The sequence below is a fragment of the Oncorhynchus keta genome, chromosome 15, assembly GCF_023373465.1.
Source record: "Oncorhynchus keta strain PuntledgeMale-10-30-2019 chromosome 15, Oket_V2, whole genome shotgun sequence".
Classification (NCBI taxonomy): Eukaryota; Metazoa; Chordata; class Actinopteri; order Salmoniformes; family Salmonidae; genus Oncorhynchus; species Oncorhynchus keta.
This window is the reverse complement of record NC_068435.1, coordinates 31,372,477-31,398,934: the sequence shown is the minus strand read 5'-3', so window position 1 is coordinate 31,398,934 and position 26,458 is coordinate 31,372,477.

The window sequence follows — 26,458 nt, the reverse complement described above, 5'->3', positions numbered from 1 at the left end:
AAATAAAGTATTTCTGTCTTTTTTTTATACATTTGCAAATATTTCTGGATTTTTTTTTTAGAATAAGGCTATAACAGAATGTGGAAAACATCAAGCGGTCTGAATACTTTCTGAAGTGACTGTATATATACACACACTCACTCACACACACTACACTGACACGCTCACACAAAACCCACACACATTCACTTACACTACATACTCACACACACGTGTATACCGACACAACACACACACATACAAAGACACGCGCCCGCACGCACACACACATACACACACACTTTCACACTCAGCATTTCCTGTAGCTACTATATTCCCTGTAGTTATCCATCCTGATGCCTAGTCACTTTACCATGCCTTTATGTACATATCTCAAATACCTTGTATCCCTGCACACTGATCTGGCTCTGGTACTCCCTGTATATAGCTTCATCATTTATTATTTTTTATCATGGCTAGAGGCTACACAGGCTATTCCCAAATGGTAGGCTAAGGGATATTGCCACTTGTCTCTGGCCAATACTATTCTTTTGGCTGCTAGCAGGAAAGGGAGTTTGGGGTAAATGTAGGCCTACTTGTTGCTTTCCATGCTACGTTTTTCCTTTTCTTCCACATTACATCTAGCAAGATAAAAGTACATTTTTCAGATCTCTTTTGGAAAAGGAAATATCAGATTATAATAACAAGAACATAAACAGAGGAATATGCCTGGCTGCACACAGATCAAAGGGACTTCACATCAGGCAGACCTGTGCTTCCATGAGGGAGATAACCCCCAGCATTCCTGCCTTGGCAGTGCTTGGAGGCGGTGATAGCTTTAGTGCCGGGCCCCGTGACTGTGTCACTGGCAGAGGCTGTACAGGGACCTCTGACACGCGGAAGCCTGCTGAGTGTGGCCTGGCTCTGGCTCGGTGTTGGGGCTGAGTGAGGCTTAGTGGGTTATGTTGACTGGATGGATGAATGGGATGAAAAATAGTATAGCCCCCTTCTCAACCTCCACTCTCATCCTGTCACTGTAGGGGTCTTTGATGAGGACGGCAGAACGCTGAAGAAATGGCATGAATGTGATATTGGAATGACCTACTTATGCTTCAATTGATTAGTATCGTAGTGGACACCCAGGTCTTCACCTCTCTGTGTCTCCATTTCAGTTGAACTTAATCTGTTACTCAATAAGGGAATTAGAGTTGATTTGTGATATACTACCTCTGCTGGTATCTTTTTGTTTCAGGTGATTGTCGAAATCCTAATGTAAATACATGAGTCGAGGGCGCAGAGTGTCAAGGGGATTTAATTGGCTTGGTAGGATGACGACAACATCTGAGGCACTCTGGGAAAATAAACTCAGATGAATGATACTTGTGTGCAGAGTAATCCTTCCTCAAACTCCCCTGTTTATATGATTTGTATCTCCAACTGCGAAACATTTCCCAAACACTATAAAAGTGCAAATCGTAGAAATAATGCAGGTTGTTGTATGCAGAGCTATGAGCAATTGTATGTTCTGGTAATTGTGCAAGTGTTACGAGGTGGACAGGTGAAATGTCTGGGATTGAGCAGGCAGCGTGAAGCAGAGGCAGAACACAAAAGACAGTTTAACATTTATTTTAAGGCATGGTTTCGTTCCATTTCAACAAATTACAGTTTCTCCATTCCGTTCATTTGTTTTATTTCCAAACTTTTCATAAATATAATTGATCAGACTCTTCACTCTTAAAAGCATAATAGTTCAAATACAGACATACAAAACAAACAAAAATAATGAAATGGAGCCCCGGAAGCAATGCAGCAATGCAGCTCAAATAAACCCCAATAGCTATGTGCTTTAACCAAAATAAGTCATTACATGCTCTGGCAAAACCTAGGATCCACCATATCTCTGGACTGCATTCACTTCCTGTGGGCAGCTTCCAACAAACACAAAACAGGGGGTTTAAATCCGGGGTAGAACCTAAGTTATTTTCCAATCGTTTCGTTCTGAACAGAACCACTATTTTTTTCATTCTGTTCCACTGTTCCGACCAGCAAAAAAAGGTTCTGAACTGGTTCGAACCAAAAAAGTACAGGTTTTAACCCTTCCTCTCTGTTCTTTTTTTAAACCTCTGAAATCAACCGTTTTTTACATTTACCTCATTAAATTACTTTACCTATCAGTGCGGATAGAGCAGGCAAGCCAGTTGTTTACATGCGTAATGGACAGACAAGTGTAGCCTATGGAGCAAAAATCAAATGACATTTTGTGGTGTGGGGAGAGAGCGAGAGAGGGTTGAGCAGGAGGCTTGAAGCACTGGGCATCTTGTTATAACATGCAGTATCTGAATTAGGTCCACATAATTATACCTAGGAGGAGTGGCTTCTATGAAGGAACTTTGAATGTCCGTTGAGCTAGGTAGCTAACAATCTTGAGCTACTAACTAACAAGCTTGAGCTAGAAAGCTAACAAGCTTGTGGGTGCAGAGCGGCACCGCAATTAAAAACATATCTTGCCTTTTTGAAGGTAATAACCTAGTAACTAGGCCTAATGTATCCTTAACAAGCATTAAATAAGTTCATCCATTCTTCTCTGGCCAAATAAAATCTCTCTTCCTATCTCTGAATCACACTTGTAACATCAGTACAGTAGCCTATGCTTTAGAAGGGAGAGGGGCAGGTAGCCTAAACACACACACATTGGGCCGGCAGGGTAGCCTAGTGGTTAGAGCGTTGGACCAGTAACCGGAACGTTGCAAGTTTAAACCCCTGAGTTGACAAGGTACAAATCTGTCGTTCTGCCCCCACTGTTCCTAGGCTGTAATTGAAAATAAGAATTTGTTCTTAACTAACTTGTCTAGTTAAATAAAGGTAAAATAAAAAAATAAAAAAACTGGCAAAGATTCTCAGCTTGCAGGCAGACTCTGGAATATGTTTTTGCGTGACAGAGTGAGAGCTTTGCATAGGTGCATTGTTTTTGTGGGACTAGAAAACATTTCCTGGAAGGTAAAATAACATTATTAACCGTTTCCCATGCTTTTGAAATAACAGTTCTGTTCCGAACAGTATGGATCACTTTTGTTCCCGGCTCCGTTTCTGTTCCTTCAAAAATGTTGTTATTTACCGTTTCTGGTTCTGTACATGCAGCTCAAGTCACATGACCAGGCAATTAACCAATAGAAATGCTTGTTAGGTTAAACCCTCAAATGAGTAACACCTGTGACATTCTCACCCATTTAAAATGAGTACAACCTCGTACTGAATCGTGAGTCCGTCAGATCAGAGGCAGTAGGGATGACCAGGGATGTTCTCTTGATAAATGCGTGATTAGACCATTTTCCTGTTCTGCTAAGCATTCAAAATGTAACAAGTACTTTTGGTTCTCAGGGAAAATGTATGGAGTAAGAAGTAGGTTATTGTCTTTAGTAATGTAGTGAAGTAAAAGTAAAATATATCAATAGTATATAAATAGTATATAAATATAGTATATAAATAGTAAAGTACAGAAACCTCAAAAAACGACTTTAGTACTTTAAAGTATTTTACTTAAGTAATTTACACCACTTGTAGTCTACACACATGCACACACACATAGTGGTTTTGATCCCTGCGAAACACCTGATGGAGGGTTGCCAGTCGTCCTGGGGGACATACAGTAGTTAATGTAGGTGCCGTATATCATTAAGGCTGTCATTATGTGTGTTTGACAAGCAGGGATTTATTTCTCTCCCTGGAGTGGGAGGGAGCGAGGAAAACATGGCTATATCTCTGGGTAGAGAGATGGCATGGTGTTTTAATTTAGTTAACTTCGTAAATTAGGTCAACCCATATTGCATGCTATCATACAGTAGTTCCATGTTTTCAAACAATATAATTATGTGATCATAAAGTGAATTGTGACAACATACTTTTAATTATCATGTTTATGAATATAGAATACTTTACGGATGTAGTAAATGAAGATCCGGAAAAAACTCCCACTTCTATCTGCAAGTGTGCATTCAACTGAATATTAATTGAAACATATTAAGACCTTGGTATTGTGAGTAAAAAGTAAAACAATCTAACCCTGGTATGAGTGAATATGGAATGTGTCACCATCAGAGCAGCTCTGTGTGTGGGGAGAAGTCGGGGACTGAGTGGAACAGTCAGTGATATGTACAGTGGATCTAACTGGCTGATGAACTGGATTGTCTGAGTGTAATCAGACCCAGATGTCGTCGTTGGGCCCTCACCGTCGTGGTGGTCCTCAGCCCCAACAACATCTGCTGTGTCAGGGGCTGGGGGGACGGGAGGATGGGCCACAGCTGGGTGAACCCTGACCTGGAGAAGGGAACCACGAGCCTTGCGGGGCCGACAATTGCTGCTGTGGAACAGGGAAGAAGCAGGCGACCTAGTGGACCTGCTATCATCTCCTCTAGCACTCACAACACTTTATTACTCCTACTCATCAGATGGACATGTGGCCTGTCGCCATTCATCAGTCGTCATTGTCCTTTAGGATTCATTTGTGCTATTCTGTCGCAAATGTGAGATTGTTTTGTTGGTGTTGCTAAAATCTATATTCAGTTATATGGAAGTATTCATTTAAAATAATCGAAAGTATTACTACTTCCTGTACCAAATGGTTAAAAAATATTCCCAAAACCCAAAGGTTTTGCCTGCATCACCACAATAGGTTGTTGTGGTGTTTATCAGGGATTACCTGTCAAAAATGTATGATTTTAAGGGCCATTTGCGCACTGATAAAAATAAAAAACGTATTATCCATTCATCAAATTACCACTGACAGAGATGAAACATGCTATCTGCTACATGCCATCTGCCAGACAGATTTCATCACGTTAAGAGAAGTTTTTTTTTTAATGGGTCTTGAGTGATGTGTGGCTTGGTGCACATGTTCTAGTGCCAGGTTTTAAAGGTTAGGAGAGGTTTCTCTCCGAATTGTCTTGGTATTTCCATGTTGTAGGGAAATTCAGAACACTTGCGTTTGTCTTGAGTGACGTACATTTATTTTTGACTGTCACTTCAGTCTGCTCCTATTCACAGGACTTCATCCATTCCTCTCCTCTTGTTCCTACAGACCCACATTGGAATGCTTTGGGAGTTGGTTAGAAGTGTCACTACCTGCCATTGAATTTGAACAAATTAGTAGATGTGAACAATGTAAACTTTGTCTCATATTTCAATGTCAACTTTTACCCCCTAACGTAACCTTTATCTAACATACGTTTCTGATAGTTTTCATGTTATCAGTGTTATTTGTTGGATATGTAATATATGAATCAGGGAAACTCAGAAAGACACTATTAAAGCTGTCAGTGGTGCATTTGGCTGGATGTAGAAACTGTAGTCTGCATGGTGATGTACTGCCTAGCCTGGTGGTTGAGCTTGCCTTGGTCTGATAATCGCATAAGCACCTCTCTCATTCACCAACCAAGCTTTCTTTCAAAATAAAGTGTGATCATTTAGAAGAGCAAATACTCTGCTTTTTTCGCTCTGTTTTATTCTACCTCAAATAGCGGTTGTCGAAGCATGTCCACTGACGTTTTGGGTGCCTGCCCTCAGCAGATGCGACAGGACTAGCTCCTACTACATCGACATGGTCCCATGTCGTCCCTTTCCCGTGGCTGACCTGTGTGCTGGTTCAATATGAATCAATCATGACTTAAAGTGGGTCTGACAGCGCTTTAACTACTTTTGCCGATATGAAACAAACAGACAGTCATAATATCAGTGAAAAATATTCAATTCACAATTTATGCTACCAAATCAAATTGCTATGAGTTTTTAAAAATAGATTTTACTTGCCTCAAAATCCACATGACGTACACTAAGGCATTATTGGAGGAATATATTGATGCAGTTCAACGCATGATTAGTATAATTCACCAATACATTTCTTGGTAGTCCAAAAATAATGCTACACGGTTGTAAATCACAGCTGGCCTGGTACAATGTTTACTGCCTCCATTCGGGATGCACTGTTTCAGTTTCAATGACTCAATATTCAGAGCAAAAACTAACAAATGGAACTAAGGCTTGGAATGTCAATACAATCAAACTAGCAAAGGCAACGATTACAAGTCAGTCATAACGTGGCTAATATGCTAGCGCATCAATTTATGTAGCTAGATGACCAAAAGCTTGACGAACATTTCATTTCATTTCACAAAATGATGGGCATTAATAATATGGAGTTGGTCCCCCCTTTGCTGCTATAACAGTCAACACTCTTCTGGGATGGCTTTCCACAAGATGTTGGAAAATTGCTACGGTGACTTGCTTCCATTCAGCCACATGAGTATTAGTGAGGTCAGGCACTGATGTTGGGTGATTAGGCCTGGCTCGCAGTCAGCTTTCCAATTCATCCTAAAGATGTTTGATGTGGTTGAGGACAGGGCTCTGTGCAGGTCAATTAAGTTCTTCCACACCAATGTCGACAAAACATTTCTGTATGGACCTCACTTCCTGCACGGGGGCAATGTCATGCTGAAACAGGAAAGAGCCTTCCCCAAACTGTTGCCACAAAGTTGGAAGCACAGAATCGTCTAGAATGTCATTGTATGAGGTAGTGCTAAGATTTGCCTTCACTGGAACTAAGGGGCCTAGCCCGAACCATGAAAAACAGCACCAGACCATTATTCCTCCTCCACCAAACTTTACAGTTAGCACTATGCATTCTGGCAGGTTGCATTCTCCTGGCATCCGCCAAACCCAGGTTTGTCCTTAGGACTGCCAGATGGTGAAGCGTGATTCATCACTCCAGAGAGCGTGTTTCCACTGCTCTAGAGTCAAATGGCTGTGAGCTTTACACCACTCCTACGGATGCGTGGCATTGAGAATGGTGATCTTAGGCTTGCTTGCTGCTGCTCGGCCATGGAAACCCATTTCATGAAGCTCCCAACGAGCAGTTCTTGTGCTGAAGTTGTTTCCAGAGGCAGTTTGGAACTTGGTAGTGAAGGTTGCAACCGAGGACAGATGATTGTTACGCGCTATGCGCTTCAGCACTTGGCGCTCCCATTCTTTGAGCTTGTGTGGCCTACCTCTTCAGAAATCTGATGAACTGACTCGTTGGAAAGGTGGTATCTTATGACGGTGCCACGTTGAAAGTCACTAATTTGAAAGGGTGTCCACATACTTTTGTATACATAGTTTAGTTAGCTAGTTGCTAGGAGGATGCCATGTCATGTCATTGGAGGAGTGGATGAGTGACTGAGTTTTTTTCCCATGATTTCAGTGGCTATACACAGCTAGAGATGCAGGTGTCATTTGGTTAGCTAGCAAGAATTTGAACAATACAGTTAGGCTCTCTTGCATTCTCAAATTCACTCTGGCTGTCTACTCCAATTTCGTCTGTGCGCAAAAAATAACTGATGAATGTACGAATGCGCAACATTCGCTGAATATGACCATTGCCAGTAAACGTAGACAAAAAAGTATTAGTTAGTCACAAACGCTCTAGATAACATTTAAACAGGCTAACAAACTCTCCAAGGGTGAGTAAAATGGCCAGTGAGGTTTTCTCTCATTTGTGTCCGTAAGTAGCAAGCTAGCCAACTTTTGCCAGTTAGGATGGGTGCTTGGTTGCAGACCAAGCAAGCTGCAGAAGGCTCCAATTCCTTGCAATTTTGAAGGCCAACTAGATGAAAATGTTTGACAGGCTTTATCTAATGTTCCTTCGTTAGATTTTTGCTCATCTTGCTTTGGCTAGCATTAGTTGTTGATCTTGTTGTTGTTGATATGCATATAACTGAAGGAGAGAGAGACTACCTTTTCATATGTGTTTGATCAATAGGACTGTAATGTTCCCATCTGTAAGAGGACTCCAGTGGTATTGACATATTTTCAGAAATCCATTCAGGTGGCTTTTGGCTAATGTGTTCTAATGATCTAAAGTCGCGCCGTTGCAACTGCCTGTAAACACACAGTCCAGTTCAGTTTGCCTGTGTGGCAAAAGGCTACAGTAGTTGTGATTGGCTATGGCGCGCCGGTCTACTTAGATTCCAGTCCTTGACGAGGGAATTTTTTTATGAGGTGTTATTTACTGCAGGGTCTATTAAAGCAAGATGGAGCCGACAGAGATGGTCGCCACGTTTCGAGTCCTTAGGAAACAGTATTACAGTATTTTTTTTAATGTATTATTTCTTACATTGTTAGACCAGAAAATCTTAAGTCTTATTACATATAGCCGGAAAGAACTATTGGATATTAGAGCGACATCAACTTATCAAAATTACGACGAGGAATACGACTTTCCCGAAGCTAATTCTTTGTTCAGACCACCACCCAGGACAGTGGATCTAATCCCAGAAGCCGACCCAAAAACAACATCGCCACAGAAGAGGCAGACGGAGCAGCCTCCTGGTCAGGCTCCGTATGTGTACACCGCCCACCGCTCCGAGTATACTACTCGCCAATGTCCAGTCTCTTGACAACAAGATAGACAAAATTAGAGCAAGGGTTGCCTTCCAGAGAGAGATCAGAGATTGTAACATTCTCCTCCACTTTACCTGCCATATTATCTCCCAAGAGAATTGTAGTCAGATATCGTCACAGCTGTGTATATACCCCCTCAAGCAGACAACACGATGGCCCTCAAGGAACTTTACTGGACTCTATGTAAATTGGAAACCATATATCCTGAGGCTGCATTTATTGTAGCTGGGGATTTTAACAAAGCAAATTTTAGAACAAGGCTACCTAAATTCTATCAGCATATTAATTGCAGCACTCAATCATTGCTACTCTAACTTCCGCGATGCATACAAGGCCCTCCCTTCGGCAAATCCGACCACGACTCCATCTTGCTCCTACCTAACTCAAACAGGATGTACCTGTGACTAGAACCATTCGACGCTGGTCTGGCTAATCGGAATCAATGCTTCAAGATTGTTTTGATCACGCGGACTGGGATATGTTCCGGGCAGCCTCAGAGAATAACATCGATCTATACAGTGACTTTGTGAGTGAGTTTATAGGAAGTGAATTGGAGCTGTTGTACCCACTGTGACTATTAAACCTACCCTAATCAGAAACCATGGATGGATGGCGTCATTAGCGCAAAACTGAAAATACGAACCACCCCATTTAACCATAGAAAGAGGAGTGGGAATATGGCCAAATATAAACAGTGTAGTTATTCCCTCCGCAAGACAATCTAACAAGCAAAATGTCGGTATAGGGACAAAGTGGAGTTGCAATTCAACGTCAGACATTTAAACTTGTTAACCCTCGCAAGGCTGCTGGCCCAGACAGCATCCCTAGCTACGTCCTCGGAGCATGCTCAGACCAGCTGGCTGGTGTGTTAATGGACATATTCAATTGCTGCCTATCCCAGTCTGCTGTCCCCACATGCTTCAAGATGGCCATCATTGTTCCAGGACCCAAGAAGGCAAAGATACCTGAACTAAATGACACCCCCTGTAGCACCCACTTCTGTCATCATGAAGTGCTTTGAGAGACTATTCAAGGATCATATCTCCTCCACCTTACCTGCCACCCTAGACCCACTTCAGTTTGCATACCGCCTCAACAGTTCCACAGACGATGCAATCGCCATCACACTGCCCACTGCCCTATCCCATCTGGACAAGAGGAATACCTGTGTAAGAATTATGTTCATTGATACAGCTCAGAATTTAACACCATAGTACCTTCCAAGCTCATCATTAAGCTGGAGGCCCTGGGTCTCAACCCCGCCCTTTGCAATTGGGTCTAGTCTTTCTGACGCCCCCCTCAATGTGGTGAAGGTTGGAAACAACATCTACACTTCGCTGATTCTCAACACTGGGGCCTCACAAGGGTGCTCCAGTATTCCCTGTTCACCCATGACTGTGTGGCCATGCAAGCCTCCAACTCAATCATCAAATTTGCAGATGACACAACAGTAGTTGGCTTGATAACCAACAACGACGAGACAGCCTACAGGGAGGAGGTGAGGTCACTCGGAGTGTGGTGTCAGGAAAACAACTTCTCAATCAACGTCAACAAAACAAAGGAGATGATCGTGGACATCAGGAAAGAGCAGAGGGAGCACCCCCCTATCCACATTGAAGGGAAGGTGGAAAGTTGTTCCTCGGCGTACACATCACAGACAAACTGAAGTGGTCCACCCACACAGACAGTGAGGTGAAGAGGGTGAAACAGCGCCTCTTCAACCTCAGGAGGCTGAAGAAATTTGGCTTGTCACATAAAACCCTGACAAACTTTTACAGATGCGCAATTGAGAGAATCCTGTCGGGCTGTATCACCGCCTGGTACGGCAGCTGCACCGCCCTCAACTGCAAGGCTCTCCAGAGGGTGTTGCGTTCTCCACAATGCATCACTGGGGGCAAACTACCTGGCCTCCAAGACACTTACAGCACCCAATGTCACAGAAAGGCCAAAAAGATCATCAAGGACAACAACCACCCGAGCCACTGCCTGTTCACCCCACCACCATCCAGAAGGAGAGGTCAGTACAGGTGTATCAAAGCTGGGACAGAGAGAATGAAAAACAGCTTCTATCTCAAAGCCATCAGACTGTTAAACAGCAATTACTAACTCAGAGAGGCTGCTGCCTACATAGAGACTCATATCACTGGCCACTTTAATAAATGGATCACTAGTCACATTAAACAATGCCACTTTAAGAATGTTAACATATCTTACATTACTCATCTCATATGTAAACTATACCTTATACCATCTATTGCACCTTGCCTATGACGCTTGGCCATTGCTCATCCATATATTTATATGTACATATTCTTATTCCATCCCTTTAGATTTGTGTATAGTTGTTGGGGAATTGTTAGATTACTTGTTAGATATTACTGCACTGTCGGAACTAGAAGCACAAGCATTTCGCTACATTTGCATTAACATCTGCTGACCATGTGTATGTGACCAATAAAATTTGATTTGATTTGATTAATTGTCCAAACGCATGGCAACTTTCCCACTCTATGTTGCCATAGAATTTTCACACATCCCTTAGTATATGTAATTCACAAACATTATAACAATTTATGAAAATGCTAAAATCACCACACATATCTACAGTGGGGCAAAAAAGTATTTAGTCAGTCACCAATTGTGCAAGTTCTCCCACTTAAAAAGATGAGAGAGGCCTGTAATTTTCATCATAGGTACACTTCAACTATGACAGACAAAATTAGAAGAAAAAAATCCAGAAAATCACATTGTAGGATTTTTAATGAATTTATTTGTAAATTATGGTGGAAAATAAGTATTTGGTCAACAACAAAAGTTTCTCTCAATACTTTGTTATATACCCTTTTTTGGCAATGACAGAGGTCAAACGTTTTCTGTAAATCTTCACAAGGTTTTCACACACTGTTGCTGGTATTTTGGCCCATTCCTCCATGCAGATCTCCTCTAGAGCAGTGATGTTTTGGGGCTGTTGCTGGGCAACACGGACTTTCAACTCCCTCCAAAGATTTTCTATGGGGTTGAGATCTGGAGACTGGCTAGGCCACTCCAGGACCTTGAAATGCTTCTTACGAAGCCACTCCTTCGTTGCCCGGGCGGTGTGTTTGGGATCATTGTCATGCTGAAAGACCCAGCCACGTTTAATCTTAAATGCCCTTGCTGATGGAAGGAGGTTTTCACTCAAAATCTCACGATACATGGCCCCATTCATTCTTTCCTTTACACGGATCAGTCGTCCCTTTGCAGAAAAACAGCCCCAAAGCATGATGTTTCCACCCCCATGCTTCACAGTAGGTATGGTGTTCTTTGGATGCAACTCAGCCTTCTTTGTCCTCCAAACATGATGAGTTGAGTTTTTACCAAAAAGTTATATTTTGGTTTCATCTGATCATATGACATTCTCCCAATCTTCTTCTGGATATCCATATGCTCTCTAGCAAACTTCAGATGGGCCTGGACATCTGTCTTAAGCAGGGGGACACGTCTGGCACTGCAGGATTTGAGTCCCTGGCGGCGTAGTGTGTTACTGATGGTAGGCTTTGTTACTTTGGTCCCAGCTCTCTGCAGGTCATTCACTAGGTCCCCCCGTGTGGTTCTGGGATTTTTGCTCACTGTTCTTGTGATCATTTTGACCCCACAGGGTGAGATCTTGCGTGGAGCCCCCCCAAAGTGTCATATTCTTCCTGGTGGTGTTTTTGAACAGAATTTAATAAGATGTCATGTTGCTAAAATCCTGTCAGTTCCACTTTAAGGACTCTCTGTGATCTTACCCTCTTTTGTCTGGTGAAAAAGATGAATTAGCAAATGGATTGTGTGGTCTGGACTGTTTCACCCTCTGTGAGACACCACTATGGTTTAAGTAGACCTCACATATCTGCAGTGGTAGACCATTTGAACCCTTATGGGTAGTGCATGGAACATCAACAAACCATTTTTGGGGGTTCATTGATAAGCGGGTGTTCCATTCCATTTCAGCACAGATTTCATAAAGCATTTTCTGTAACACAAAGTCTTTTCATGTCTGGTTCTTTATGGATAATGTGAGGTGGCTAAACGGTCAAATATAACTACCATTCTCCATGGTCTCTCTTTCCAGGCGATAGGGGATAGTACTCATCACTCTGGCTGTGAGTGCAGTAAGTGCTCTATCTGCTGCTCCAGATGATAGAGTCACCATCAAAAAACAGAGATGTATCTGTCATCACATCCGCAAAGACTAACAAATGAGGTGCTGTGTGAGGTATCGCCACGACGACCTGTCTCTTTGGTTTCACCGCTTCAGGTGCCTCATATTTCCTCCCCCCACCTCCTCCACCCCCTCGTTTTAGTACAGTACTGGTATTTATCAAGAGTAGCGACAGCTAAATCATTTCCTGCTACTGTGGAGGGGGTTATTGGATTGTAGGGGGTGTGGCCTGGCCATATGCCTGTATGGAAAGTCACAGTACGTGTAGGAATGTCTTGTAGTTAAAAGAAATCAGAACTTTGGCGACTAGTACGTTTTTTTTTTACCTAACACTTTTGGCTGGGTGTGTCAATGTGTAGTTCATACATGCATAATCTATGAGCAGAATTAGTATCTTCCACAAATAATCACGAAATCCCTAGTTTGAAAGTAACTGTTTTTCTGGAAGCTGTGCTACACCATTTTCCCTATATTTTTCCCCACATAGGCCAGGCCCCTAGCAATTCATGTTCAAGCCAATGAGCTTCAGCCCCTTGCCTATCTGAGAGACAGCTAGCAAGATGCACACACAGCAAGCAAAAGAGAGAGCAATGACGTGGTGCACATACAGTTGAAGTCGGAAGTTTACATACACCTTAGCCAAATATTTAAACTCCATTTTTCGCCATTCCTGACAGTTAATCCTAGTAAAGAATCCCTGTTTTAGGTCAGTTAGGTCACCACTTTATTTTAAGAATGTGAAATGTCAGAATAATAATAGAGAGAATGACTTATTTCCGCTTTTATTTCTTTCATCAAATTCCCAGTGGGTCAGCAGTTTACATACATTTAATTAGCATTTGGTAGCATTGCCTTTTAAATTGTTAACTTGGGTCAAACGTTTCTGGAAGCCTTCCATAAGTTTCCCACAATAAATTTGATGAATTTTGGCCCATTCCTCCTGACACAGCTGGTGTAACTCAGTCAGGTGTGTAGGCCTCCTTGCTCGCACAAGCTTTTTCAGTTCTGCCCACAAATTTCCTATTGGATTGAGGTCAGGGCTTTGTGATGGCCACTCCAATACCTTGACTTGGTTGTCCTTAAGCCATTTTGACACAACTTTGGAAGTATGATTGGGGTTATTGTCCATTTGGAAGACCCATTTGCGACCAAGCTTCAACTTCCTGACTGATGTCTTGAAATGTTGCTTCAATATATCCAGATACGTTTCCATCCTCATGATGCCATCTATTTTGTTAAGTGCACCAGTCCCTCCTACAGCAAAGCACCCCCACAACATGATGCTGCCACCCCCGTGCTTCATGGTTGTGATGGTGTTCTTCGTCTTGCAAGCGTCCCCCTTTTTCCTCCAAACATAACGATGGTCATTATGGCCAAACAGTTCTATTTTCATCAGACCAGAGGACATTTTGTCCATAAAATACCATCTTTGTCCCCATGTGCAGTTGCAAACCGTAGTCTGGCTTTTTTATGGCAGTTTTGGAAGAGTGGCTTCTTCCTTGCTGAGCAACCTTTCAGGTTATGTCGATATAGGACTTGTTTTTACTGTGGATATAGATACTTTTGTACCTGTTTCCTCCAGCATCTTCACAAGGTCCTTTGATGTTTTTCGGATTGATTTGCACTTTTCGCACCAAAGTGCGTTCATCTCTAGGAGACAGAACGTGTCTCCTTCCTGAGCGGTACGACGGCTGCGTGGTCCCATGGTGTTTATACTTGCGTGCTATTGTTTGTACAGATGAACGTGGTATCTTCATGCGTTTGAAAATGGCTCCCAACGATGAACCAGACTTGTGGTCTACAATTTATTTTCTGAAGTCTTGGCTGATTTCTTTTGATTTTCTCATGATGTCAAGCAAAGAGGTACTGAGTTTGAAGGTAGGCCTTGAAATACATCCAATTGACTCAATTTATGTCAATTAGCCTGTCAGAAGCTTCTAAAGCCATGGAAATATCCAAGCTGTTTAAAGGCAAAGTCAACTCAGTGTATGTAAAATTCTGACCCACTGGAATTGTAATGCATTGAATTTTAAGTGAAATAATCTGTCTGTAAACAATCGTTGGAAAAATGACTTGTGTCGTGCACAAAGTAGATGTCCTCACCGACTTGCCAAAACTATAGTTTGTTAACAAGACAATTGTGGAGTGGTTGAAAAATGAGTTTTAATGACTCCAACCTAAGTGTATTTTAACTTCCGTCTTCAACTGTATCTGCACATGCTGTATGTGACGTAGTACCCAATTTTCACTATTGGCTCGTGAGCGCTACTTTCAGAACTACTGGCTAATAAAAGGTACCAGAGAATCTATGTCAATTCTGAACTTACAGTAGGCCTATACATCTTTGTATGTTGCTGCTCTGAAAAAGTCCCTAACCTAGAAAGGCACATTTGGAGGTGTACTGAAATTGAGATTGGAAAACATGGAAGTCCCCACAGTGTACTGTATGTGATTGGGAGTCTTCCAACTGGTCTGTCAATGCCAAACAGCAACAGCACTTTGGCACATCATACCTTACAGTGGTATTATTATCATGGCATTAGCTCTTGTCATCACCTTTATGAGTTTTTTATTGTTTATTTGTGATTTAATTCCCGAAAATAACTGATTCATTCATAGCAACAAAATAAAATATTTACTGATTTGTAAAGATTTTTTTTTTATTTCACGACATTAAGACATCAAATTCCAGTTGAAGCACGGGGGAAATTTTGGTAAACCTGTGAGATCCAGCATATGTACTAATCGGTGTTGCAGAATGTTAATTGCATAGCAACTCAGGACAGGGTTGAGAGTGTTTTCAGCCTGTTTACCTCTTTAGGTATCCTGTGCCCTGCCCTGCCTGGTGGGGGCCCTAGAGAGCAGAGAGGCATTCCATCAGTACAATATCTCAACTTTCTGCTTCAACATTCTTGAAAATAATCAAGGATAGCACTCCTTCTGTTTTTTCGGACCGAGAGTAGTTTTAGTAGGTATGACTGACTTGTACTGTACATGTATAAGTCCGTAAGTGTGTTGGGGATTTGCACAGTTACTGTGCCATGATGATAAGATAGACAGATTATTTATTTTTATTGGGTGAACAGGGGAGGGTGGGATATGTGTATGTGACACTTGGGGATTTGGGGGATTTACAATTTCATCATGTGGACTCCCTGTTAACAACCTGTGTAACTACTCCAATAAAGTTTTTGACTGGCCGCCAGGGGTTCCATAGATATGACATGCATTGTCTTCTCTGTTCAAGATGCCTGGGAAAATCTTATCTGCCACAAAAAGTCTCTTTGGTCTGTGTGTCTCTTGCACTGTATTTGATCAGCTGTCTGCGATAAAGTATTATTCACAAACTATATTCAAAAAAGATTTGAGAAAGTCAAAACGGAAGGTTTTATTCTCATTTGACAGCTCCATATCAGCTCTAAGACCTCACATTGCATAACACTCTGAATCACCATTTGACATCCCTCCAGGCATTTCCTGGAGGGATATTCCCCCCCCCCCTCTAAAGGAAGAAAGAGAAATGAAGGAGAGGAAAGCGTGTATGAGTAAATAGCAAACTGGCATGGGGCACAGCTCTTACTTTGGGGGGCGTCTCGAGAAGCATTGTGGTTGGGGGTGTGGGGTGTTGGGGGGGTGACCTGTCATGTGTTTGAGTGACAGACGGCCAGCTGCTTCTCGAGAGCAATGGTGAGGAGTGTCTAGATGGAAAGAGGCCCTGTCTGTTTTCATTGTTCTCTCCAGTGGTACTCCCTGTCCCCGTCACGGCCCAGCGAGGGCAGGTGCTTTGGGGTGCGAAAATAGGAAGCCCTCCCACGCCCTGGACAGGCTTGGCTGAGGTCCATGCCCTTCTGAGATAAGACAACTCTCACCTTGTCCGGCACAAAGGGGAGACTACTCTGTCTTCAACAAAAAACTGCATCCCAGAGAGGAGACTCCGGAAAGTCTTGCTCAAACAGGAAGCACCAGCCTTTGGACCCAGATGAATGTGTTCTGGACAGAGTTGGTCATCCCCTTTGTAATTTTTAATCAGTTACGTTTGACATAGTGGTGATAACACACTTGCTGTGTGTGGTCTTTCATGTATCATTGATGTGAGGATGGTAGATCGATGTCCACTCTGACTCACTTTTATATTATGCTCAACGTTTTATTGGTGACCAAGACTCTAAAATGCATTGATTTTAAACAGATTTGAATGCTCTCTTTGTGGATCATGTTTGTGCAGATCTTATAGATATCAGTGTGACCATGTCAGCGTACACAGCTTTTGTTTGACAAACATGAAAAATAGATTAATCAGGTCCTAGTTGAATGTAAAATTAAGGGTGGGGGGCATGGGGGGGGTAAGAGCGATGATTAAGAGCAAAGTAAAGGGGAGAATTGTAGTGAAGAGTTAGAATAGCAGCAGAGCACTGGAGCCTGTCTGATAGAGGAGCCAAGTTTCTCATCAAAGCCCAGCTGATTATTTTCCAGGAGATTTTCCTGTCAGGATGTTATGATTGTCTCCATGTTCGGTGGTCACTGATAAATGGTGTCTCTCTTTTTTCATTTGTGATGTCATACGCCAGGCTGAAGGTCTGACTTCCCCTCCAGTAACCGTGAGACGAGACATACACTCCCTGTGTGTGTGTGTGTGTGTGTGTGTGTGTGTGTGTGTGTGTGTGTGTGTGTGTGTGTGTGTGTGTGTGTGTGTGTGTGTGTGTGTGTGTGTGTGTGTGTGTGTGTGTGTGTGTGTGTGTGTGTGTGTGGAGAATGTGTGTGGGTCACACTCTCCAGCGCTGTGCCTCCTTCCTGAGTGACTGTTAGGGGCTGGGATGGACACTCTTGGCTGTTAGAAGCAGTGACCCACATGCCCTCCTCTCTTTATGTGGGTTTTCTTATCGCACAGCCAGCTATGTTGGCTGGATGGTAATGTGTATAGACACAGGCTGTTGTAAGAGGCTGGGCAAGCGTGGTGGGTGGACAGAGTGAGCAGAGTATATGAGCTTCACATTGATTAGTGTTGATACCTACAGTACATTTACACTTAAAGGCTTACCCAGAAGAAAATACCATTATTTAAAGTTAATATAATTCTGTAAATGTATTTAGTCACCAGTCACCACAATCCACTAGTAAAGTGAGGGTGGAATATATGTTGGTTGCTAGGGAGTATAATAATAATGTATGCAACAGCGTGAAGTCAACAAGCTGCAAAGCTTTGTTTGTTTTCACAGTGTATCTAGCCCTCACTCTGCAATTGGTTGATTGGGGTTAGATTAGATTTCCTGCACTGTAAAAGAAGCCATGGCAGGAATGTGTGAGTGTGTGAGCAGGAGCACTAATGTAGTGCACAGGTGCAAGAAAATAGTGGGTTGCAATAACAGTGGTAGGAAAAGGTGTGATCTATGATTTTGTTTATAGTAAAATGAAGATGTGACAAAGGTGTCAAATAAATATACTGTTCAGCTGAACTTCCCCATTCATAGTCATGTGTCTTGACGGGGGCTTGGGTGCTTTGGAAAAGGGTCTCATATGTTAGCCCCTTTCTACTGGGCTTGTGATCTTGATTGAGCTAGTTGTGTGTGTGTGTGTGTTTGGGTATGAGTGCATAGTTTGTAGTTTATCCTCTCTCATCGTGTTCCTTTAACTCCTGTGACAGTGCCCGTGAGACTTGTTGGCTGACTAAGTTTCCCTGAGGCCGGGGGAGCCTGTAGCCATTGTTCTGGAGGGCTGACGGCATTCGACAGGCCTCCCGCTGACGCTGACGGACATCACCAGCGATTCGCCTGTGCTTCCTGTGCAGACTCAGACGGAGGTCGCGGTTTACCTCTCCTCGCTTATCTCGCCTGTCACCGGGGCATAGCCAACGAGGGGGGAGAGTGAGAGAGAAAGAGAGCGGGAATCTCCCCCAGATTTATTTGGCCCAATAGATAAGTAGTAGCGTATATGTGGGGAGAGAAGTTAAGTATGTGTATTCGAGTGTGTGTGTATGTGTATGCGGGGGGGGGGCCGAAGTTGCACTACTTTCATTATCGGTCTCCCTCTCCCTGTTTGGGCACGACGAAACGCGATAGAGATTGTTGCTGCGATAAAATTAGAATGTAGCAGCCAGTCGCTTGTTCAGATCGCTGGTGCAGAAGGAGGAAATGCCTATCTGATGAGATTTTCACTTCTTTGGATTTAGAATGTTGAGCAGATCAGGGTGAGATAAAGAAATGTACACATCTGTCTTCACCTGGCTGGGGTTTTGAGGGGAGGGCCTCGGTAGACTTGTAAACAACGACACACCTAAAAGTTGCTTACTGACTCTAGTTGTGTTGAATAGTATTGCATTGAATTACCTGAATGGGTAGCTGTGTGGGGGGCATGCCTGCTCCTGCTAGTCCAAAGGAGACCTTTGATTGAGTGCATGATAAGTTAAAGGCTTTTCTGTGGTGCCCAGGCCGGGTACCCACAATGGTTTGACCATTTGCTTTTGTAAGAAGAAATGCTTCCTCTCTCCCTGTTCTCTATCTCCACCACTTCACTGATACCTCTTGTTCCCTAGCCACCCTATATTCCAAACCACTGCTTCCCCCAGTGTGTAGATTGACTCTTCCTTGCAGGCGGATGCAGAAATATTTCGAAGCGTTGCCATAGCTCCTAGCAGAGATGATATTGCCAATGGAGCAGCGTCTCTCTACCTCTTTAGTTGAACCCTTTGTGTTCGTCTTTTCCTGATATTTAAAGGGGCAATCTGGGATTGATAGCGGGGTCAATTCCCTGGACCAACTATACTTAAAAATGGATGCACACGTGACTGTAAGTCGCTTACTATACATCAGTTTGAATACTTTAATTGTTCTTTGAAATGAATGTTGACCTCAGGTCTACCTCCAACTTATTCCCACAGTGGCAGCAGCCGTATCAGCCAGCTCCAGGGAACAGGGACTAAGTGTGGGTGGGAGCCCCGCCCCGGAGAGGAGAGTGACAGGATCTGTTGGTGAGAGGAAAAGCTTTCTGGACCTCTCTTGAATTAGTGAACTTCCTCATCTGGCATTCCTGTGATTATACCAGTGAGGAATGGCTTCACTGAAATGTGTTATTGTTTTGTGGATTGGTCTTCATCTATAAATATTTAAAAAATATCTCGTCTCTACGTGATTTTATAATTATGAATATTTCCATAAAAAGCATTTTTTGAAAGCAGCCATGTGAAACGAGGACAATAGAACCATCACCATATGACCATTCCTGTTATTGATTACTAAAATGACTCCTTCTGAGATATGTCTATTGTGGACAGAGTGGGGGAGAATGTGAGCTAGTGGAACCACAGTCAGACACCAGCTCTGGGCGAATCTCAAAAGCCTTTCCTTGATTCCTTGTGTCCTCTCCTCGCCTCCTAGGAACAAGGAACGACTTTTGAGATTCACGCTCAGTCTCCCTGCTAAGGGCCTGAGAGAACAGAATCAGGACCCTGGAGGTGAAATGTACTATGGGTAAACCGTCACATAGGCTGGCAGAGATGAGGGTTCTGCTGGCCCCTCCATTCCCCCTTCTTCTTCCTTTCTCGTCCCTTTTTCTTTTCCTCGCCCTCACCCTCCTCCAGCACTCACGAACAGCGCTTCCAAAATATTTGTCATTTCACAAGAAGAAAAAATACGAATTTTGATAGTGGCTTTTGGATCCCCTTTCCAGGGTGAAGATGTAGAGGGGAGGTATGGCAAAAATGCAGAAAGGACAGAAAGAGGGTTCAAGCTAGACTGTGTTTTATGTATAGATCGAGTACCTGGTGAGATTAAATCTTCCCTACACGCCTTCTTCCAAAATGAAAGAAACAGAGCCTTTTAACAAACACACACACATTCCACACACTGATACACACGTTCACTGGCTCACACAAACACAGGCACACACTCACACGCTCGCTCACAAACCTCCATGAAGTCTCACGGTATGTGTAACCATGTTTATTGTCCTTAGCAGGGGCAGCATTTTCTGTACGCAACCGTCAGGGCAGCCTGGCTTGATTCTCTCTCAATTGCTTTGCAACATACCAGAGAACCACAGCCAGAAACAAGGGTCGTGATGTTGAAAGTGGACTGACATACTGGACTCTTGACCCTACAATAATGATCAATTATTGTCATCTGTCACTGAGATTTCAGATCACATCAGCAAACGTCCCTTCTTACGGAGGCCAGTTGTTGAGAAGCTAAAGTTGTCTTGTACAGAGGAGGATCGTTTGTCTTATTTACCAAGCGCAAATCAAGTCTGTGACCTCTGCATTGTTTTTTGACTTGACGTCGGTTCTACGTCGTCCAATCAGACAGTTGTAGAACAAAGCAGAGCAAGTGAGTGAGTGAGTTAGTGAGTGAGAGTGAGTGAGTGAGTGAGTGAGTGAGTGAGTGAGTGAGTGAGTGAGTGAGTGAGTGAGTGAGTGAGTGAGTGAGTGAGTGTGTGTGTGTGTGAGAGTGTGTGTGTGTGTGTGTGTGTGTGTGTGTGTGTGTGAGTGAGTGAGTGAGTGAGTGAGTGAGTGAGTGAGTGAGTGAGTGAGTGAGTGAGTGAGTGTGAGTGGTAGTGAGTGAGTGGTAGTGAGTGAGTGAGTGAGTGAGTGAGAAGCCCAGCAGCCCGAGCCGAAGGAACTCTTTCATGTTTCCCCATATGGCACACTCTATGCAATCTATCCCCCGTTATGAGCATGAAGTAAACAAAACATTAGGTTGTCATTAATCACTGGCCAATGATGTGTCTGGGGCTGCAGAAGATTATAAAGCCAGAGGAGCTGCAAAGGGCTACAGAGACCTTGCCCCCTAGTGTCGTGAGTGCGTGCCTGTGTGTGTGTGCCAGGCTGAATACTTGTCCCACTGCCTGATCCACCCTCGCCCACCCCCAGCATCAGCGCCCACCCCCCAGCATCAGCGCCCACCCCCCAGCAGTCAATTAAGATAAGGGACAATTACTTTCTCCGTCTCTGCTTTGAAGTCCAGGGTTTTTTCCCCTCTTTTCAGCGTGGCAGCTGAAAAACAGACGGTAGAAAAGGGAGATTTTTTTGGCTGTGCAACGCTTTGATCTCAGAACCTATTACAGGGAAGTTTAATGGAGGCTCTGTATGATTGAATATGTGCATTTCGATTTTTTTTTTTAATTCTCGTGAAATTTGGAGCTAATCCCAATGGCCGTGGCTCCATTTACTAAATTGTATGCGACTTCTCATTGGCTTCGTTGCTTACCGGGTTCCATTCCATGCCAGTAGTAAACTCTTTGAAAAAAAAGTGCTATCTAGAACCTTAATTGAAGAACAATTTTTGGTTCCAGGTAGAACCCATTTGGGTTCCATGTAGGGCCCTTTCCACAGAGGGTTCTACATGGAACCCCAAAGGGTTGTATGTGGAACCAAAAAAGGCTACGTGTAGGCTACCCAGAGAGAGAGTGGGAGGTGGACTGTTCCACTATGCTTGAACTCCCTTCTCGTGACTTCTGGTTCCTCGCTTGTAAATGCTGAATCAGTGTAATTATATATGTTTCCCACTGAGTGCGGACTACAGTGCGAGGACCAGAGGTGTGTGTGTGTGTGTGTGTGTGTGTGTGTGTGTGTGTGTGTGTGTGTGTGTGTGTGTGTGTGTGTGTGTGTGTGTGTGTGTGTGTGTGTGTGTGTGTGTGTGTGTGTGTGTGTGTGTGTGTGTGTGTGTGTGTGTGTGTGTTGTTCTGGGAGCTCTATGGGGAGCTGGGGGTAAATTGTGTGTGTTTCAGGTTCAGTCAGCACATGAGAAACACAGTGTGTGTCGGCATTGGCGCTTGATTAAACAAACGCATGCAACAGAGAATGATGATGCTAATGTGTGGTGTAATAGTCAATGTCTTTGTATTGCTATCTGAGAAGATATCTAAAGCGTATTCTGTTTTGAAATCTTTCTCAAGTATGTTTTCCTGGAGCCATCATGTAGCCTACAGCCCTGCCAGAGCTGTACTTCATACATTGTACCCTCTGAAATGAACTTAATTATTTTAGATGCATTATTGTAATTATGTGCATTCATTTATTCTGTCCGCGGTCCGTGAGTGTTTCTAACGTGCGTTGTCGGGCCTTTTTTCCTTCTTTGTCCAAAAGTTCACATATTTGCATGGCTTGTCAGTGTGAACACAATGGTGAAAACATCAGAGGGGCCATGGACTGGGGATGTTTATATGAGCAGAGAGCCTGAGATGGAGCAGAGATATGAACCACTGATCTGGGGATATCTGGAGGAGGAATCACTAATGCTGGCCATCACACACAAACACCATCTGTCTTCCCCCACACACAGACACACAGACACACAGACACACAGACAGACAGAGGACCACGCACCTGCACACCTACTGGGCATGAGTTATAATCAGTCACACCACAGTATGTACCTGTCATTGTACAGCCCTAGATGGGTCAGGTCAGGATGCAGTATTCACATGTGTTTCTGCTGGAGTTACTGAACTGCATTATGCTTTAATCTGATTCCCATGTTGTTGTGAGAACCACATGTCATATATGGGGGTGAGTCAAATGTACAGTATGTTATTGTCTTCCTCCAACATTGTTGTGTGACTGTGAACCACATTTTATATTCTCACATGAGTTGCCATATTTTTGGCAGTGGGCTGACTCTATACCCCAAATAATGCCTGAATTAACATGAATACTACAGGTTTTAAAGTGAACCTAGTCAAGATGGGCCATTTGCCCAATAATGAATAACACTAGACTTTTGAAAACGTCTGCATATTTCTTCCCCCGAACACTACCGGTGCCTTTGCCAAAAAGATAATCCGTGGGAGGACCAATTCATATTTGTGCCACGAGAGCTATTAAGATCTACTAATATATATATATATATATATATATATATATATATTTATATATATATATATTTCACCTTTATTTAACAAGGTAGGCTAGTTGAGAACAAGTTCTCATTTGCAACTGTGACCTGGCCAAGATAAAGCAGAGCAATTTGACACATACAACAACACAGAGTTACACATGGGATAAACAAAAATGGAGTCAATAATACAGTAGAAAAAAAGAAAACAAAAAAGTCTATATACAGTGAGTGCAAATGAGGCAAGATAAGGGATTTGAGGCAATAAATAGGCTATGGTGGCAAAGTAATTACAATATAGCAATTAAACATTGGAATGGTAGATGTGCAGAAGATGAATGTGCAAGTAGAGATACTGGGGCGCAAAGGAGCAAGATAAATAAATAAATACAGTATGTGGATGAGGTAGATAGATGGGATGTTTACAGATGGGCTATGTACAGGTGCAGTGATCTGTGAGCTGCTCCGACATCTGGTGCTTAAAGTTGGTGAGGGAGATATGAGTCTCCAGCTTCAGTGATTTTTGCAGTTCATTCCAGTCATTGGCAGAAGAGAACTGGAAGGAAAGGCGACCAAAGGAGGAATTGGCTTTGGGGGTGACCAGTGAGATATACCTGCTGGAGCGAGTGCTACGAGTGGGTGCTGCTATGGTGACCAGTGAGCTGAGATAAGGCGGGGCTTTACCTAGCAGAGACTTGTAGATGCCCTGTAGCCAGTGGGTTTGGCAACGAGTAAGAAGCGAGGGCCAACCAACAAGAGCTTACAGGTCGCAGTGGTGGGTAGTGTATGGGGCTTTGGTGACAAAACGGATGGCACTGTGATAGACTGCATCCAATTTGTTGAGTAGAGTGTTGGAGGTTATTTTATAGATGACATCGCCGAAGTCGAGGATCGGTCGGATGGTCCGTTTTACGGGGGTATGTTTGGCAGCATGAGTGAAGGATGCTTTGTTGCGATATAGGATACCGATTCTAGATTTGGGATTGGAGATGCTTAATGTGAGTCTGGAAGGAGAGTTTACAGTCTAACCAGACACCTAGGTATTTGTAGTTGTCCACATATTCTAAGTCAGAGCCATCCAGAGTAGTGATGCTGGACGGGCGGGCAAGTGCAGGCAGCGATCGATTGAATAACATGCATTTAGTTCTACTTGCATTTAAGAGCAGTTGGAGGCAGTGTCCAAAGAGGGGTCAGAAGTATACAGAACTAAATTCTTACTGAAGCCATCGGGTTCATAGAGAACTGAACTAGAGAAGTTGAACTCAGTCTCCAATATCTGCGAGTGTATAACGAAGTCAGGTCGCTCAAGATCCACCGCGAAATTCGAGGTCCGTCCAGGTAAGCAGGACATCGGGAAATTACTTCAAAACCAGCCACCAGGGGCAAAGGTTAGCGCTATGACCATCAAGTAGGCTTGTGGTTTGCTAGGGCGTTGTGGACGGGGATGGCGGATAGGCATAAACCGTGAGCTGCGTCTCCGAGGGTCAGGTATTCAATCCCATGCACTCGTTTTTCTTTTTTGGTTTTAATCCTATACCAAACGTTAACCCTTATCTTAACTTAATTCATGCCTAAAATCAACCTTCAAAATGTTACCTTTATGGACAAACGTTGGATTCTGCGGTGAGACTGTGAGAGCTTGTTGGGATAATGATGTATAGTGTGCTCCTATGTATAGTGTGCTCCTATGTGTGCTCCTACCTCCTCCTATACCCTTCGCCTCTGGCACACAGACAGCTAATTTATAACTCTGCTGTCTTAAGTTGCACTCTCTTTGTCAAGGCCAGCGCTGGGGAGGGGAAGTTGAAAGAGCTTTCCTCCTAATCGTAACAATTGGACATTAAAACAAATAGTGAGGAGGACTCAACCGCACATTTTCAATTGCCTGTTAGAGTAAGACGTCAGTCCACCCCTCCCTCCCTCCCTCCATCTCTCTCTTCTTTGCCCTTTCCGTGGATCGCTTAAACATACACACACACATACACACACACATACACACATATTAAATACACATTCTTACATCCTCCCTTTTCTCACCTTCTTTCTGTCATTTTTCTGTCGCCGTCAGCAGCTCGCTCTCCCTCACACTGATTCTTGACAGCGCTTTCCAAAACAGTCAAGCGAGAGAAGGAGGCCTCAGAGAAAATTAGTTAACTGACTTGAGTGTAAACAACAAGGTGTTGAAATGTCCCATCAGGAAGGCGCTCTGCTTTCAATTGAACAGAGAGGTCAAAGGGCAGATTGCCCAGCGGTTATCAGTGGTGTGTATTCATAGATGTCAAGGTAATACAGGGTCCCCCAAAACATTTACCACTAAAAAAAGATAGAAACATATAAAATAATTTATATTTTCTCTCTCTGTGTTTCACAATTGTCCTTCAATTCGCAAAAGGTTGAATGTATGTCACCGGAGAAAGCATCCGAGCGAGCGAAAAGCACCCCTCTGCCACTGTATGTGTAGGCCATCTATCTGCAGCTGTCTGGTCAAAAAGAGTATGACTTTGTTTCTGCCCGTAGCATTGAATGCAAAGAAAGCCAGCAAGCATTTGGCCTCCCTTGATAAAAATCATTGTTGAACTAAACTGAATGAGCACCACTGTGAATGATCCTGGTGCACAAAAAAAGTATCAAGGGAAGCCAGTTTGGATTTGGCTTCACTCCAATCACATCACATCGAGAGCCAAACGTCATGGACAGAAAGAACATGAATTGTTGCATCTCATTGTGTTGTTGTCCTCCGGTGGCTAGCGAGCTAACTAAAATTAGTAATTTCCTAAATTAAGCCATGGATGGAGATAGGGATTGAGACTTGTGGTTTTGATGATGTTGAAATGTTGAAGTTGAAATGGTGCTGGAATAGTGAAGGCAGCTCCTGTTATCTTTGACACTTGCCGTAACTTTCTGTGGACTTCACCGGACAGCGGTGGCTCTCCGGATTTTGTGATGAAACAAAGATACGGTTGAATTTACTGTGTCTTCATATTGTCTCGGCCTTAGGCCTATATATCACGGTCGCAAGGCATATGAACTAACAGGTTATAGA